Genomic DNA, 18,944 nt, shown 5'->3' with positions numbered 1-18,944 from the left:
ATTGCTGGTCTGTGAGTGAGAGGGGTGAGTCAAAAGTGACCTCACCAGATAAGGAGAGTTCTTCCTGAAATGAAGGTGCAGCCCACACCACTGCTTGAGGCAGAAGGAGTTGAGGGGAGCCTCCTGGAAGGTTCCCATCCTGCAGGTGGGAAGTGAGGGCCATCTGCAAGTGGGGCCGCCTGTAGTTTCCACCTGGCTGTGATGGGTTCCTTTTTGGCTCAGGTTGAGGTTTGCCTTGGCATGGTTCCTCATTAATTACCCTTAGAGGTAATTCTGCAAATGCCAGTAATGACCAGTAGTTAATCTCTCTCTCTCCTGCTTGCCTCGCTTCTTCGTTTTTTCTTTAATGGGCCATCCAACCTTGTTGGAATGTTTACCAAAGCAGAATAGTTAGAGATGTAAATAAATGAATTTACCTTGTCTAAAGGATCTGGAGATAGAATTAAGGTGAGAGGAGTAATTTACAGGTGAATAATTACTTGGAAACCTCAGCAGAGAGACTGCTGGGGTTCTCTAATTATTTCTCTTCTCCCAATTTTCTCTTCTTTGAACTGCCAGCACGGGGGTGTACGGGGGTGGCATGGGGGGCTGGAGATGTTATTCTGGATTTCCCCTTGTGATTGTGAAATTCCTTCTGGGGAGGGCCTTGCCAGGATGTAGGGTTGTGACTTCCATGGCACTTTTCACACCATGACTTCATTCAGATCTTCGGTGAGCGCTCTAGGTGGATGGTATGGATAGTCACGTTTATGGATGGAGAAATTGAGGTTCCTATATGTGAAGTCATTCCCCACAAGCCACACCACAGATCAGTTGCATATTGTGGCTCAGACCCAGGTTTCTGACACTCCCCCCGCCCTACAGCTGCCTACAGGGCTTCCTCACCTGCCAGGCTGCCTTCTCCCTTCCCCAGGCAGGCCCTTGCCCCCTCCCAAACACCCCAGGCCTCATGGAGCCGCAACATTCTTTGGCGAACAACCTGCTCCGTCTTCCCTGTAAGCTAGTGGCCGCGCCCCTTCCTTACGCAGCTCATTTTCCATTTTAAGATTTCCTGTTTGAACTAAAGGGCAAAGATCTCAGCAGTATCAGCCTGGAGCCGGGCTTCTGTGTGTATAAAGGGGAGCCCTGGTCCCTGCCCTCTGTTTGTCCACTGGCCTTATCGACGGAGCCCAAGTCCCAAGTTCAGAGGCTTCAGTTCCTTCCCGATTTGCTGGGTAAAGTCCGGCCCTTCCGTGCGGGCGGCCAGGGCGGGTGGCCAGCCTGGAGCCAGGGGTCATTTATGGCCGGGCAGTGCTTCCGTCCTGCCTGGCAAGCCACTGGCTGCTGCTGACAGACAGACGGATGATGGAGAGACAAGGGCTCTTAGGGGTGCTTTCTCTTTCCCGTCCTTCCCTTTGTCCTCGGCTGAGGGCTGACTCCTCTGGGGCTCTGCTGGCCTGGCAGCCATATGTCCCTGTAAATAGGGACAGACAGGGAGGAGGCCTGGGTTCCCTGAAGCGTCCTTGAAATTATATCTTCTTATGGGGTTGATTTGGCTCTCCAGGCCAGCATATACACTCACACTCACACACACATTCATGCTCAAGCACACACTCCCAGATCAAAACCGAGGCTCTCTATAGCTGAGTCCTTTCTCAGAGACACTGAGCTGGTGCCATTTTTATGGGGGATAATAAGAACTGTATCTCAGGAAGAACGGCATGTTAGTTCCAAGATCCTTTCATCTCCTATGTCTCATCTGATCTGGAGGAAAATCAGGAGTCATCCAGATAGTTATCACCTGCATTTTACAGATGAGAGAAACTGAGAATCGATGGCTTCATTTAATCATCCCTTTATTCGACCGGAGTTCCTAGGGAGCTTGCATCCACCAGGTGCTAAGGATTAAGAGGTGAAGTAGGTACAGTCCCTCTTCAGGTTGCTCGGGAAGTCAGTGATTGCAAGGCAGGGCACCAAATGCCAGAAGCAGCACCCTGGGGTGCCATGGGAGGTGGGAGTCAGGGCATGAGTTGGGGCTGGGGAAATGATCCCATAAGGTTTGTCCAAAACCCCTGTGAAGCACAAGGAGACCCGGAGAAGGGCTGTAGCTCTTGATGGTGTGCACACGACACATCCTACCTTTGAGTCTAGGTACAAATTGTGCATGAGGCTCTCTCTGTAGTGAAAGTCAGCCCTAGAGACACAGAGGAGAGGCTTCCTCTATTTGTGAACTGCTTTATCTCCAGGGCCTAAAATGGAGCACTTGATAAATATTTGCTGTTGAATGGACACATACTACATACACACGTGCACACACAGTGCATGCCACTCTATCTCAGAGCTATAGAACCTACAACCTGAAGGAAGCTTCTAGAATATGCAGATTGACGGCTGGGGGCAGATCCAGAGCCAGAGCCATGGTGACCTGATTCTGGATCTCATGTGCATTCCCTAAAAGACCATGGGACTAGGTATTGATGCACCCAAGTTCTGGTCTCCTTTACAACAGCTTTCAACTTTGTGTGACCTAATTTTTTTCCATTGCAAAGTAAGGGGCCCTGTTGGCTGACCTCAGGAAGCCCCTTTTTCTGCTCTAACATTTAGTTAGTCTGGAAATGGGCAAATGGCACTAGGCAGGAATTTCTCCAAGCTGAGGAGAGTCCTTCTCTTTCCAGCCTGATACAGCAGGCTTCTGTCTGGTCTCCCTTGCCAACCCTTGTTGCCAGAAAAATGTCGGCCCCGTGGTCACTGCTGCTGGCCCTCTGGGCTCCTTTTTGCCTTCCCTGCTGCCTGCTGGCATGGGGGGGTGAGGGGCTACCATGTGGCTATTCTCCCACCCCCAGGCCCAGCCTCCCCATTCACTTCATCAGAACCAGGTGTCTGGGAACTGAGGAGTCTGGGGATGACAGGGTGTCGCTAGGCTCTTCCAGGCTGTGGTCAGCCCAGAGCCCCAGAGCCTGTGCAGAGTCCTGCCTGGGGACTGTCCCATCTGACCTGCCCTTCCTCCTTCCCTCTCATGGCTGCCGATGTGTGGCATGGTCTGCAGTAAATTTCTCTTGAGGCTCAGAGACTTCAGCAATGGCTATGAAAGATGTGGAGTCCCCAGTGTGCCCTCAGCCTGCAGTCAGCATCTTTTCTGGGAGGTGGCACTTCAAGAGGTCATGGAGAAAAACTGTCTCCATCAGACCACCCCACCGGGCAGCCACTCCCACTTTGAGCCTTTCCCAATGGCGTCCATGCCCCTTCCACATGATTTTCCTCCCCTCCCCCACTGTGTTGTCCTTTTCTATCCCCTCTCTCTGGGAGGGAACCCGGGACAGTGGAACTTGAAGTTGGAAAGACCAGGGAGCCTTTAAATCCCAGCCCTGCTGCAAATCAGCAGTATGACTTGAGCCCCAGGTTTTTCATCTGTAAAATAATTACTTTTTCCCAGGCTTGTTATGAAGATTCTATGAGATTATAGTGCATTAAAGCCCTGGGCAGGTAATAGTAGTGAACAATACTGTAGAATTAGCTATGTACTAGGCACTGTTCCAAGCATTCCTCAACCCTAGGAGGAAGGGACTGTTTACTCCCATTTTACAGGGAGGTTAAGTCATGGCCCAAGGTCCGGTAACTTGTAGGCGGCAGAGCTGGGGTCATGAATCTAGAAGACTGGCTTGTTTTTGTTTTTTGAGACAAGGTCTCTCTCTGTTGCCCAGCCTGGAGTGCGGTGTAATGGCACAATCATGGCTCACTGCAGCCTCGACCTCCCTGGGCTCAGGTGATGCTCCTACCTCAGCCCCCTAAGTAGCTGGAACCACAGGTGTGTGCCACTACACCTGGCTAATTTTTGTACTTTTTGTAGAGACAGGATTTCACTATGTTGCCCAGGCTGGTCTCCAACTCTTGGGCTATTCTCTAACTCTTGGGCTGAAGCAATCTACCAGTCTTGGCCTCCCAAAGTGCTGAGATGACAGGTGTGAGCCACTGTGTCCAGCAGTCTGACTCTTAAACAGTTCTTTACAACCTTGAGATGTGTGTGCTTACTGTTTCTTGGGTCCAGTTGCCCTCAGCTAATTTGGGAGCTGCGAGCATTTGCATTGATGAGACTGATTCTTTTTTTTTTTTTTTTTTTGAGACGGAGTTTCACTCTTGCCACCCAGGCGGGAGTGTAGTGTCGCGAACTCAGCTCGCTGCAACCTCCACCTCCCGGGTTCAAGTGATTCTCCCACCTCGGCCTCCTGAGTAGCTGGGGTTACAGGCACCCACCACCACACCTGGCTAATTTTTGTATTTTTAGTAGAGACAGGGTTTCGCCATGTTGGCCAGGCTGGTCTGGAGCTCCTGACCTCAGGTGATCCACCCGCCTAGGCCTCCCAAAGTGTTGGGATCACAGGCATGAGCCACCGTGCCTGGCCAGATAAGACTGGTTCTTAAGCCATCTTGGGAGTTTCATTCACCCCTTTTCTCCCTTTCTTACCTTCCCACATCCTCTCCACACGTCAAGGGCTGGGCTCTGGCTCCATTTTCTAGTTCTGTACCCATGAATGGGAGCAAAGCACCTTAGGCCAAAGTTTTAAGAGGCATAAACTGAAGCAGGGTTTGTCTTTGGGGTCTGCCAGTTAAAAGGAGGCCAGAAAATGGCCTCTGAGTGATTCACTTCAACAGACACTAACAAGACAGGGCAGAGGCTGCTGCCACAGAACTTACAGCCAGTGCTGTTGCTGGCAGGATCCCCCCTACCCAGGCTAGGCTGTCAGGAGCAAGAGGGATGTGTGTCTTAGCTTTAGCACCTGCAAGCCCCAGAGGCCAGTCTGGAAGGGATCTGGGAAACCAGATCAGAGAGGAAGAGGCTGTGCCCATTTCACAGAGAGGAAGGGTAAGGTTTAAGGCCCAAACCCAGCACTCTGACTCTTGACTGGGTGATTTCTGTGACTCCTTTCTTCCTTTTACATTTTGTCTCTATTTTTTTTTTAATTTTAATTTTTAATTTAATTTAATTTTTTATTTCCATAGGTGTTTGGAAAACAGGTGGTATTTGGTTACAAGAGTAATCCTTTAGTGGTGCACTCATCACTGAGCAGTATACACTAAACCCAATTTGTAGTCTTTTATCCCTCACCCTCCTCCCACCCTTTTCTCCAAGTCCCCAAAGTCCATTGTGTCGTTCTCATGCCTTTGCATCTTCATAGCTTAGCTCCCACATGTGAGTGAGAACATACGAAGTTTTTTCCATTTCCTGAGTTACTTCACTTGGAATAATAGTCTCCAGTTCCATCTAGGTTGCTGCGAATGACATTAGTTCATTTCTTTTTATGACTGCATTATCTCTATTTTCAAAACTCCAGGAGAGAGAAGAAGGCTCCAGCGACCCACAATGGATGGAAGTCCCACATGTAGATAGGGGCTCTGGAAGGAGTTTGTTGCCTGTTCTGAGAAGGGGCATGAGGCAGGGTGAGGATGAGGGAGTTTTAGCAGCAGGAGAGGAGATGAAGCGACTTGCTCAGAGACACAGAACTTTTCTGCTTCCAGGAAGACAGTATGACTGTATCACTTCTCGTCTGGCAAGCTGAAGGCTCCTTTTTGAGACAGAGTCATGCTCTGTCTCCCAGGCTGGAGTGCAGTGGTACGATGAGAGCTCACTGCAGCCTTTACCTCCCAGGCTCAAGTGATCCTCCTACCTCAGCCTCCTGAGTAGCTGGGACCACAGTTGTGCACCACCACGCCCAGCTAATTTTTAGATTTTTTTTGTAGAGACAGGATCTCACTGTGTTGCCCAGGTTTGAGACGGCCTTCTGGGCAGATAGTTTGAGGCAACAAACTAGAAGCAGCACAGTGAGAAGCACTTGTTCTGGGAACGCAGAGCCTTGAGTTTGCAGCTCTGCCACAAAGTCACTGCATGGTCTGGAGTGTGGCTCTTCCTGTCTGGACTCACCTGTCCCAGCTGCATAAAGACGCCCCTTCCACTGACCACACGTCTCCAGACAGATCCAGGCTCAGGCTCAGTCAACCATTCTCATGTTTTGTTTTGTTTTTTTTTTCCCTGAGACAGGGTCTCGCTCTCTTGCCCAGGCTGGAGTGCAGTGTAGTGGCACACTCACGGCTCACTGCAGCCTTGATTTGCTAGGCTTAAATAATCCTCCCACCTCATCCACTAGAGTAGCTGGGACTACCAGCACACACCACCACATCTGGGTAATTTGTAAAAATTTTTTGTAGAGACGAGGTCTCACCATATTGCCCAGGCTCATTCCCATCTTCTTGCATTAGGGATCAGGGTACAGGAGTAGTTATAGGCTGGGGAAGAGAAAATCTTTATTTTCTATTTTCCAGTCATTTAATTCTTCTGTGAGTCGCTCCTGTAACATCTACTGCAGGTGAGAGAGTTTCCTTTTAGTTTCTAACAAGAAATGCATAGTTTTCTTCTTGTGACTTGAAATAAAAAAAAGAAAACAGGGGTAGCGATAGAATGCCTTACCTAGGACAGGGGTGAGATTGAAAGGGGAACCTCAGTTCTAAGGCAACATTGGTTGTAGGTCACGTTTTTAATTCAATACTCGCCTTTACGGGACGGGGAAGGAAGATGCATAGTCACCATGAGCATCTGTTGTAAGTTGTAGCCAGACTTCAGAAATGGCCAAATGTGAAAAAAAAAAAAAAAATAGGTGTGTTAGGATGGAGGAAATACGATATTTACTTAGAAATGAAAATCGATTGCCTTTAACTTATGATAAGATAATTATGTTCCTCTGAGTCATTGTCATGCATTTGTGTTCATAAACCTCCCTCATTAAGTAGTAAGGGTACGCATTTTATCTTAATTCGTTTTTTATAGGGCTGTGAATTCGTGCATTTATCTACCTTTGTTTTCCTGTGTAGACACAAGGCTGCCTGGCCTCCCAGAGGTGAGATAACTTATTATCTAACAACTATTTCCCTGGAGCCCAGCCTGAGCTGAAGTGGGCTTTCATTTCTCCTCTTACTGCCTTGCAGTGTAACTTTGGGTACACTTTATCTGCCTGCCTCTGTTTTCTGGTCTAGGTGAAGTTAATATATTAAGTCTCTCACAGGGCTATTGAAAGGATTAAATGAGATACAGTTATATCACTTCTATGAAGGAGGAGCTGATGCTGCCTAAAACCCATGCATGAACTCAGCCATTCCTCACTACTGTCTCAGTTAACAAGAATGGCCCATGTAAACCTGAATTGGTGTTGGCTTGATAATGGGATGTCCTGAGAAGGGGCAGGAGAAAGTCTCTGAGAATGGAGCCAGTTCTGATGGGGGCTCAGCGATCGCATTGCCTGGGTTCAAATCCTTGCTTGACAACTCACCAGCTGCATGACGTTGAACATACCGTCATGTAACTCTTTAGGTCTCAGTTTTTTCATCTGCAAAATGGGAGTAGTAATAGTATGTACGCGATAGAATAGTTGTGAGGATTCAATGGGAATATCAAATGTGTGTATAGAATTTAGTGCAATCAATAAGAGCTCTATTGATTTTTAATCAAAATATGTGCCAGACCTTGTACTAGACACTTTACATATATTAGCAGCTGACACCAGCAGGTTCCCCTAAAAGCTTGAATCACCTCTCCTGGGTCTGATCTTTGTGGAGGATCCTGGGTTAAGATGGGAGCTTTGGTGATTGCTGGAGAGCTCCACAGGGCAGCGGCTCAGCATTGTCAATCTCTCCTTGGGCAAACCTTACCTTTGTGTCTGACAAAGTCACTTCTAATAGCAGAGTCCCTCTGAAACTCCTTAAGTTTCAGGGAGGCAGGCCAGTACCACTTGTTGGATACTCTCTGGGTTCCCAGCATCTCAAAATACTTCATAGACTTCAGCTCAGTCGATCCTTGTGCAGACCCCACGGTGCCAATGTTATTATCCGATTTTGCAGCTGAGGGATGTCATAGTGTGGGTCGTTAAAGACCATGGGCTCTGGAGCTATACTCCTTGGATTCAAATCCAGGTTCTTCCATCAACTAACTGTATGACCACGGGTACTTGACTTCTAAGATCTGTGCCTCAGTTTACTTTTCTGTTAAATGGGAATAGCAGCCAAATTTCATGGGTGATAGTGGAAATTCCATTAGCTATTTAATGATTCCCCATAAATGGTAGCAGGAGGCTGATGCTGCTGGCGAAAAATGATCAGAAAGGAGAAGTCCCGGCCGGGTGCAGTGGCTCACACCTGTAATCCTAGCACTTTTGGAGGCCGAGGTGGGTGGACCACCTGAGGTCAGGAGTTTGAGACCAGCCTGGCCAACTGGTCTACTAAAAATACAGAAATTAGCTGGGCGTGGTGGCACACCCCTGTAATCCCAGCTACTCGGGAGGCTGAGGAAGGAGAATCACTTGAACCTGGGAGGTGGAGGTTGCAGTGAGCTGAGATTGTGCCATTGCACTTCAGCCTGTGGGACAGGAGAAAGACTCTCTCTCTCAAAAAAAAGAAGTCCTACATCTAGGGTACTTAGCCAGGAAGAAGTAGAAGTAAGTCCGCCGCCTGGAATCCAGATAGGCTTGACTGTAAAGCTTATGCCCTGATCAACAGTATTGTGTTTTCCTCCTTAGCTGAGCTTTCCTAACCAAATTAGTTGTAGACAGAGCCCAGAGGCTGCTGAAAGGCCGCCTTTATAGATGGAAGGCAACAGTAGCTGATCCTATGGAGCTACTTCTCAATAAGGACCCAGCACAGACCTAATGACTCACACTTGATCAAGGAAAACAGTTCACAAACCATCACAGGCTAATTCTTATGGTCCATGCAGTGCAGACATTCAGGGATAATGTGTCTGGCTTGTACCACTGATGAGAGAATTATATGGCACATTTGCCCTTTTATTTTTTGAGATGGAGTCTAACATTGTCACCCAGGCTGGAGTATAGTGGCGAGATCTCAGCTCACTGCAACCTCTGACTCCCAGGTTCAAGTGATTCTCCTGCCTCGGCCTCCTGAATAGCTGGGATTACAGGCGCCTGCCACCATGCTTGGCTAATTTTTGCAGTTTTGGTAGAGACGGGGTTTCACCACATTGGTCAGACTGGTCTCGAACTCCTGACCTCAAGTGATTCGCCCACCTCGGCCTCTCTAAGTGCTGGGATTACAGGCGTGAGCCACCGTGCCTGGTCACATTTTCTCATTATTATTATTTTGTCACCCAGGCTGGAGTACAGTGGTGTGATCTCAGCTCATTGCAACTTCAACCTCCTGGGCTCAAGCAATCCTCCCACCTCAGCCTCCTGAGTAGTGAGATGACAGGGGCACACCACCATGCCCGGCTAATTTTTTGTATTTTTTGGAGAGATGGGGTTTTGCCATATTGTCCAAGCTGGTTTTGAACTCCTGAGCTCAAGTGATCTGCCTGCCTTGGCCTCCCAAAGTACTGGGATTACAGGTGTGAGACACTGCACCTAGCCTGCACATTTGCTATTTTTGTAGACTCTTTTAGGGGATGTCTGTCCTTTTAGAGAGAGAGAGGAAGAATATGCAATCCAGGATGGAGGAATAGGCTGCAGCCAGCAGGTCAGGAGGGGATGGATGGAGAGGGCGAGGAATGATATTTGGGTACCTGCTCTATGTCCAGCACAGAGCCAGGTGCTTCCCTGATTGGATAGATACTGTCTCCCCAGTACCCCGCAGAGTAACTCAGGGAGCTGCAGGGCCTTGTATAAGGTCACACACAAAGAAGTGGTGGAGTGACTGTTTCAGTCCTCCTGGTCTGATTTCAGTGTCTTTAACACCCCAAGACCTTTTCCACCCATGCCCTGAGCACATGCTGGTCTCTGCCTGGAATTTCTCCCATTCTGGGCATACTGCTACATTCTAATTTAAGCTCCACGTTTGCTTCACAGTTTCACCACACATGCAATTATTTATTTATTTGCCTTTAAGCTTGGGGGGTGCTTGGCGGACAGATTTCCACAGTGAAATGTAAATGACAAGAGAGCAAGGCATTATCTGCCTTGTTCATCCAGTGGCCCCAGCACCTAAAATGATGCTTGGACCTTAGTAGGTGTTTAATATTTCCTTAATAAAAAAAATAAGAGCAAAGAATCTGACTCAGAGTCCAGCTTTATTAAAGATATAATTTATTGGCCGGGTGCGGTGGCTCATGCCTGTAATGCCAGCACTTTGGGAGGCCGAGGTGGGTGGATTACCTGAGGTCGAGAGTTCGAGACCAGCCTGGCCCACTTGGTGAAACCCCATCTCTACTAAAATTACAAAATTAGCTGGGCGTGGTGGTGCATGCCTATAATCCCACCTACTTGGGAGGCTGAGGCAGAATTGCTTGAACCCAGGAGGCAGAGGTTGCAGTGAGCCAAGATAATGCCATTGCACTCCAGCCTGGGCAACAAGAGCAAAACTCTTGTCTCAAAAAAAAAAAAAAAAAAAAAGATATAATTCACTGACCACACAATTCACCTAACAGTGTATAATTGAATGATTTTTTAGTATATTCACAAAGTTGTACATTTTCATCACCCCAAAAGGAAACTTTGCATTCATTAGCAGTCACTCCTTATTCCCCTTCTCCCCTAGTCCCGGGCAGCCTTGATCTGCTTTCTGTCTGTATGGATTTGCCTGTTCTGGACATTTCATATAAATGGAATCCTGTCATATGCCCATCAGTTGAAGGGGAAGTGGGTTCTTTCCATTTTTCGGCTATTGTGGATAATCCTACTATGAACATTCGCATACATGTGTTTGTGTGGACATATGTTTGCATTTCTCTTGGGTATATCCCTTCACCTTGCTGCTTTATTTATTTATTTATTTATTTTGTGAGACAGATTCTTGTTCTGTCGCCCAGACTGGAGTGCAGTGGCATGATCTCAGCTCACTGCAACCTCCACCTCCCGGATTCAAGCAATTCTCCTGCCTCACCCTCCAGAGTAGCTGGGATTACAGGTGCACACCACCACGCCCGGCTAATTTTTGTATTTTTTAGTAGAGTCGGGGTTTTGCCATGTTGGTCAGGCTGGCCTCAAACTCCTAACCTCAGGTGATCTGCCTGCCTCTTTCTCTCAAAGTGCTGGGATTACAGGTATGAGTCACCGCGCCCAGCCTACCACTTTGCTTCTTAACTCTCTTTTGACAGCCAATGATAGAAGCCTCTCATTTGAATGGGCAAAGCCTGGCCTTCTGGGAGGAGCTAACCTGCCTTTCCTCCTATTCCAGCTGCATCTACTCAGGATTTACCCTCCAAGGACATCTCCAAAAATGCTGGGGCTGGGGGAATCTGAAGCCTTCCCATCCGTGTGGCCTGGCAGGCATGCTAGCCTCTTGGCTTGGAGTCACCACTTAGCACTTCACCTTTCCTCTTTATAGAGGGAGAACAAAGATCGAAATGCCTCGTCCCCAGACAAAAACAGACACAGCATTTTAATGATTAACACTGTAACCGTGTTATTGGCCTGCGCAGGCCTCTTGCCATTAGTGAGGTAGGAACAGCCCTGCTGCCTCTTGCTCTAAATCCCAGGGGGAAGGGTAATTTAATAAAGATTCAGTGCTTCCCTGTGAAAGTCCCAGGACATACTTCCTCCTGCCATTGAGAGGTTGCTTGGTAGGTTCTGGGCAGTTCTGAAACCCTCCACTGTGACCTACAGTGCATGAGCCTTTTTTACCTGCCCCCAGGTGCTCTGCAGGGTACTTCTCATCTATTATCTCATTTTTATTCTCCCAGTCACTCAGCCAAGCAGCTGGACCTATTTCCATTTTATACATGTGGAAGATGAATCCAAGCTTTAATCTTTCATTCCCCTGCTAGACCAAGGAATGCAGAAATACCTAAAGAAACATCTGGAAGTAAAAGATGCTGCCACAAAGCCAGCAGTTCAACTACTTCTTTGTCTCTTCCTTTTGGGGCGATTTTTCTTTCACTTTACTTGTTCTTGTAAAGAATCGTCCTACCTCTCCATTGCCCCTTCCCTCCCACCCACTCTTCCCCCGTCATTCTCCTTAGTTGATCTGGAGTGGATGCAGTGGGACTTACATTTGTGTCAGAATAATTCACTCGTCAGCCTTTCATTCAGGTGCTGACTTACCCGGTTGTAAATTCTGTAATTCATTCCATGCTCATTTCCTGTGCTCCTTCTATGTTCAACACCAAGCTCCATGCTGTGGATTCAAAGGTGGTTGTGGTGTGGTCCAGATCTTCAAAGCCCTCATAATCTAGTGCGGAAAGAAGAGATACAAGCAAGCAGTTTCTAATTAACATGATGAGAGCTCCTAGAGAGGGACTCACACTGTGTTGCGAGAATACAAGGAACAAAAATCAACCTGCAGATAGGCCGGGCACAGTGGCTCACATCTGTGATACCGGCACTTTAGGAGGCTGAAGCAGGTGGATCACTGGAGGTCAGGAGTTTGAGACCGGCCTGGCCAACATGGCAAAACCCCATCTCTACTAAAAATACAAAAAAAATTAGCTGGACATGGTGGCGCCTGTCTGTAGTTCCAGCTACTTGGAAGGCTGAGGCAGGAGAATCGCTGGAACCCAGAAGGTGGAGGTTGCAGTGAGCTAAGACTGTGCCACTGTACTCCAGCCTGGGCGACAGAGCAAGACTCTGTCTCAAAAAAAGAAAACAAAAACAAAAACTAACCTGAAGAAATCATGGAAGACCTCCCAGAGAAAGTGTCACGAGAATTGGGAACCAAAGCACAAATAAGAGTTTATTAATTTCTCTTTAATTCCTTTAAAGATCGTATCAGTGGTGTAGACCCACCTGCTTCCAGTCTCCTGCATTTAAGCAGACATTCTCCATATCACATACCTGGCCTTTCCTGAAAATAGCTGTTGAGACCAGAGATTGACCTCAGGCCCCAAGTAAACTGATTCTTAGATAGGCTGGAGATCACTGATTAGTGGCCTGACTTGAAAAGATGAGCTCAGCCAATCAGATTCCTTCTTTGGGAAGTTAGACTTGGGAAGAGAGGGATGGATCTAGTTGGTGCTGGTGCTGCATTTGCAAATATGCAAGGTAGAATCGGGAAGCCATAATGACTGTGTACCAGTGAAGGTGTAGGGACACTAAAGCAACAAGGAAACAGGAGATGCCTAGGGAGAAAGCAGAGATGTAGCGAGGGCTAGAGAGTCCAGTGACTTCAGAAACGGAGAAAACATTAGGAGCTGCCGGGAGTGACAGTGTTTCTCAGCCCCCGTTGTGGCCCTCTAATTCCCTTCCTGTTCTGGAATGTCTGCATGAGACCACTGAACAGCCCCACATACATTGCCCCCCTTTAAAAATGAGCTTAAATGAACCTTGGTTCTTGAAACCCAGAGTCTTAGCTATAACAATATTCCAAAAATGTTTTCATGGAGAGCAGGGCTTTTCTAGTTGGGTAAGAAGAGAGAGGTGATAGTGGAACGTTCTAAAATAACCAACGTTAGCTCTGAGCGGGTGGGAGGTTCAGTTTGGCTGGGCGTAGAGTCAGTGATGGGGCTGGTAAAATCTGGAGCCAGACTGGAAGGGCTTTGAGAAGACACCTTCGTCTTCGTAATTTATGGTGAAATTGCAGTAACAACGAGTCAGTTCTACAAGTAACACTAGTAAATCAGGATGCACAAGACTGGGCTTTGCCAGGAATGAGCCCATCCATTTCCCTTTTATTCCTGGCCTCACTTTATAGGTAGTTCTCATCAGAGGCATTTTATCTTGGCTGAACTTTTGGCAATGGCAAAGCTGAGGGAAATGCTTTTTTTTTTTTTTTTTTTTTTTTAAAACAAGCCTCCACCTTTTTACAGGCCCCTCTTGCCAGCACTTTCTGTTATCAGGAGCTGGGAGATTTCATAGTTCTCATTTGTCATTGAACTAGAGTGTTTTCCTGTCCTGCCTCTTCCCAGGGTGTTGACCTTGGAAAAATGACTCAGTCTCCTTGAATCTCATTTTCTTTACTTGTAAATGAGGGTAATTATATTTACCCAGCTGAATTCTAGGGTGGTGCTTTTCCAACTTTCTCTGGGGAACCACCAGGGATTTTTTTTTTTTAATTCATTTATTTATCTTTTTTTTTTTTTTGAGACAGGGTCTTGCTCTGTCGCCCAGGCTGGAGTACAGTGGTGCGATCTTGGCTCACTGCAACCTCCACCTCCCAGGTTCAAGTGATTCTCCTCCCTCAGCCTCCCGAGTAGCTGGGAGTATAGGTGCATGCCACCACACCTGGCTAATTTTTGTATTTTTAGTAGAGACGGGGTTTCACCATGTTGGCCAGGCTCGTCTCAAACTGCTGACCTAAAGTGATCAGCCTGCCTGGGTCTCCCAAAGTGCTGGGATTACAAGCTTGAGCCACCGCACCCGGCCTATTTATCTTAATTTTTTATTTTTCAATCCATGATGAACTAGTAGAAGCATGCAGCTTGGGCCATATGCAACGTGAGTTCAACAACACCCAAACTGGTCTAGACCCCATTCCAGAAGACAAGTCTGCTAGTCACATGCTTGAATGTTATGGCAATGTCAAAACATTAGAAAGGTTTCTAACTGGTTGCTTTCATTTCTGTGTTTATTATTGTGAACTGGAAACACGTAGTTCGCAGATCAGCATCAGTCCATTGACCAGATTTGAGCGACGCAGACCAGCATCAGTCCATCGACCAGATTTGAGCGACACTGCCTTAGTAGTCTTATGAAATCAAATCAAGGCAACCTATAGGATAGGGCTTTGGGACTGAGGGTGTGCTTTATATGTAACTTGCATATGTGAACCATGTTTATGGAATCATAATGTAACGCCGATCTCACGTTTCCTGAATGTTTGTAACTCTTTCTTTGTCCTCTCTGGTTATATTCTTAGGCCGACAATGTTTTCTGGTATGTCCCTTTCTCTTTGCTTGTGACTTGGCATTCTATTCTGCACTGGAACACAGTATGTCTGCATACAAAGGCTGCAGGTTTTAGAGTCAGGGTTGGAGCTAGAATTTTGGATCTGACACTTACTAGTGATGAGATATTGGATAAATTGATTGTCCCTCAACTTCCACATTAATTTAATTTAGCTTAATTAATTTATTTTTTTGAGACAGGGTCTGGCTTTATCACCCAGGCTGGAGTGCAGTCGTGCAAACTTGGCTCACTGCAACCTCCACCTCCTGAGCTCAAGCCATCCTCCTACCTCAGCCTCCTGAGTAGCTGGGACTACAGATGTGCACCGCCACACCTGGTAATTTAAAAATTTTTTTAGAGATGGGGTTTCACTTTGTTGCTCAGGCTGGTCTCCAACTCCTGAGCTCAAGTGATCAACCCACCTAGGCCTCCCAAAGTGCTGGGATCATAGGCTTGAGCCACTGCCCTCTTTTCTATTAACAGTGTGCTGATAATACCTAGCTGGTGGCTATTGTGAGAATTAAATGATCTAATGTGAAAAACTATGTCTTGTGTCTAGCAGGTACCAGGTAAAGCAGCTTGCTTTGCTCTTGTACTCTGATGACATTTTTTTCTGTCTTACATTCTGTGTGATTTGGAGGCTCAGGAAGTGGCACAGGCAGGCTAATAAACCATGGTGGCAGCAGCATCATAGATCGTGATGTCAGCATAGCCCCCATACTTTGCTGATGCCCCAAGAGGAGCCAGAATCAAACACTATGGGTGACCTAAGTGCTGAATCCCTTTCCTTTAATAGTCTCTCTACCTCAAGGGACTCCTGGAGCCCACACAGCCACAGAATCCCAAAAGGTCACTGCTGATGGGGCTCGGGCTATTTGGCACAGATGCTGTTAGGTGCCTGTCCTTTGCTTAGGGCATTCTTCCCAGCTGACAGAGCCCTGGTTTAGTCATGGAAGCTGTCTCTCTCTCCAGCTCAGAGGTGAATCTTGATTAGTTTAACCAGTAACTGCAATCCCCTGTTCCCTTATCAGTAATGAATTTGGGGATGGGTGTGTCTCTCGGTATGGCCTGAGACTTAAAGTCAAACTCCTAGGCTCAAGTGATCCTCCCTCCTCAGCCACCTGAGTTGCTGGGACTACAGGCACACGCCACCACACCTGGCTAATTAAAAAAAAAAAAAAAAAAGCCCAGGTGCGGTGGCTCACACCTGTAATCCCAGCACTTTGGGAGGCCCAGGTGGGCAGATCACGAGGTCAGCAGTTCGAGACCAGGCTGATAAACATGGTGAAACCCTGTCTCTACTAAAAATACAAAAATTAGCTGGGCGTGGTGGCACACGCCTGTAATCCCACTTACTCAAGAGGCTGAGGCAGGAGAATCACTTGAACCCAGGAGGTGGAGGTTGCAGTGAGTGAGCTGAGATCATGCCACTGCACTCCAGCCTGGTGACAGGCTAAAACTTTGTTTCAAAAAAAAAAAAAAAATTAAAGCAGGGAGCTGATGGGAGGCACCCGGAAAAGGTTTCTTCTACTCTTACCACTAGAAGATTCAGTCTTTTTCTGCCTCTGGATATTTTTCTGTCCAGATGTGATGTCTAGAACTGTGGCAGCCCTCTTGTGACCATGAGGGTAGCCAGTCTGAGAACAAAGTTGATATGTTGAGACATGGAAAAAACATGGATCCTAGATGAAGTTATTGAATCAACTCTGAAGTCACCCCACCTCTGGACTTTATGGTGCATAAATTGGACAAAATGAACTTGTAATCATTGTGCTAGCATTCCGTATCAAAATCCTCAAATAAAATGTGAGGAAATGGGTTTGCCGGCACTGTGCAATGCTGAAGGCAGAGTGATGTCTGAGAATTCCTGGGCATGGACTCTGCTTTCTTTCTGCAGTTGAGGAAATGGACTCGTTCATGTTGTGTTTAAACATTCCCTTGAATAGAAGCCACAGATGTTAGAGTAAATTCTATTCTAGTGACATGAACAATGAGTACAAAAGAGCAGTGACATAGCCCTTTGAATCTCATTAGAAGCCTCACTAAGATGTATGCTGTGATCTGCACCTGACTGACTGACGTGTTATTCTGAATTATTGCAATAATATTCTCTACCTTTGAATAATTAAAACGGGGACTTACTATAATGGGTAAGGATGTGTAGGTGTGTGTGTGTATGTGTGTGGCCTCTTCTGTAACTCACCTGAAACCCCTGTAGTTGTTCTATTTCTATTTGAGGTAATACATTTCCTAATAATTCTTCTTCTTCTTTCTTCTTTTTTGTGACAGGATCTCACTCTGTCACCCAGTCTAGAGTGCAGTGGTGCAATCACAGCTCACTGCAGCCTCAAACTCCTAGGCTCAAGTGATCCTGCCTCCTTAGCTTCCTGAGTTGCTGGGACTACAGGCACATGTCACCACACGCAGCTAATAAAAAAAACAAAAAACAAAAACACTTTGTGTGTGTGTGTGTGTGCTTGTGTTTAGAGCTGGGGTCTTGCATTGTTGCTCAGGCTGTCTCAAACTTCTATACTCTAGTGATTCCCCACCTCAGCCTCCTAAGGTGCTGGCATTGCAAGTGTGAGCCACCATGCCTGGCCTAAATTTCCTAATTCTTTAAGTCACTTTGAGTTGAGTGGTTTATTCTTTGGTCTTGAAAACACCTTAATTGATATATATTCCAACTGTGAGTGCTTAGCCAATGGGTTCAGGGGTAATGCTGGGGTTAGGGATGTAGGAAAGTATATGCTTGCTAAATTTTGCTTTAAGTTTTCACAGTGAATCTGAGAGATCATGTTTAAAATAATCCAGTCAATTCTGCCCTTCATTCATTTGTTTATTTGAAACTGTTGAGTGCTTCTCATGTGCCAACCACTGTGCCTGGCACTGGGAATACATTGGAGAAGGGGTCTTGCCTTGGGGACATAATGATCTAACTGACAAACATTTTGGTGGCTCTGCCTGCTAACCTCTCTTACAGGATTCTTAATATCTTAGAAACCATTTATGTGTCCCTGCAAGATTTTTTTTTTTTTTTAGACAGAGTCTCACTCTATTGCCTAGGCTGGAATGCAGTGGCGCAATTGTGGCTCACTGCAACCTCTGCCTCCTGGGTTCAAGTGATTCTCCTGCCTCAGCCTCCCAAGTAGCTGGGATTACAGGCACCCGCCACCGTGCCCAGCTCATTTTTTGTATCTTTAGTAGAGATGGGGTTTCGTCATGTTGTGCAGGCTGGTCTTGAACTCCTGACCTCAGGTGATCCACCTGCTTTGGCCTCCCAAAGTGCTGAGATTACAGGCGTGAGCTACCGTGCCCAGCCCACTTCAAGATTTTTAATTCATCTGAGGTGTGCCAGGGAAGGAGAGACTTGTTTCTGTTGTCATTAGAAAACCCAGGTTTGTGTGGCCCTGGTTTCAATAAACGTGTCCATTGTGTTGGTCAGCAAGAACATCATGTTGGGAAGTATAATAGCCATAGCTTTTCTTTACATGCTAAAACACAATAAATATTTACATTTGAGGCAGAAAGTGGCCACATATTAAATATCTGACTCTCAGATCATAGGTTATTGATTTTCAAATGGGCATTTTTTTCAGCTTTATGATCCATCCTGGTGACAGTGGTGATACTTCTCAATACTTCTGTGCAGCTCCTGATGTGTATTCACTGGCTCTTGTGTCCTTATCTTATCCAAACCATTGTAGAAGAGAACAAATATATCTAATCTTCAGGACAGTGCCTTTGCAGGTGGACAGGGATAGCATATCAAGCACTGGACACTTTGAGCCTGGGAGGCTTTGAGCTTGTGATGTCTTCAGGGAAATGAACATGTGACATGGGGGAATAAGTCTATTTTTTTTAATTAATTAATTTTTTTTTTTGAGATGGAGTTTCGCTCTTGTCACCCAGGCTGGAGTGCAATGGCGTGATCTCAGCTCACCACAACCTCCGCCTCCCGGGTTCAAGTGATTCTCCTGCCTCGGCCTCCCAAATAGCTGGCATAACAGGCACGAGCCACCACACCCAGCTAATTTTGTATTTTTAGTAGAGATGGGGTTTCTCCATGTTGGTCAGGCTGGTCTTGAGCTTCCGACCTCAGGTGATCCACCCACCTCCGCCTCTCAAAGACCTGGGATTACAGGTGTGAGCCACCAT

The 18,944-nt window shown here is 46.8% G+C and overlaps 1 long non-coding RNA gene across 1 annotated transcript in view; it reads left to right on the top strand.

The window, feature by feature from the left end:
* LOC129478306 (uncharacterized) overlaps positions 1–18,944 on the top strand; it is a 55,706-nt gene that overhangs the window by 21,671 nt on the left and 15,091 nt on the right. The window lies entirely within an intron of this gene.

Source organism: Symphalangus syndactylus, chromosome 3 (genome assembly GCF_028878055.3).
Source record: "Symphalangus syndactylus isolate Jambi chromosome 3, NHGRI_mSymSyn1-v2.1_pri, whole genome shotgun sequence".
Classification (NCBI taxonomy): domain Eukaryota; kingdom Metazoa; phylum Chordata; class Mammalia; order Primates; family Hylobatidae; genus Symphalangus; species Symphalangus syndactylus.
The sequence above is the reverse complement of the archived record's forward strand: the minus strand, read 5'-3'. Positions and strand labels throughout refer to the sequence as shown.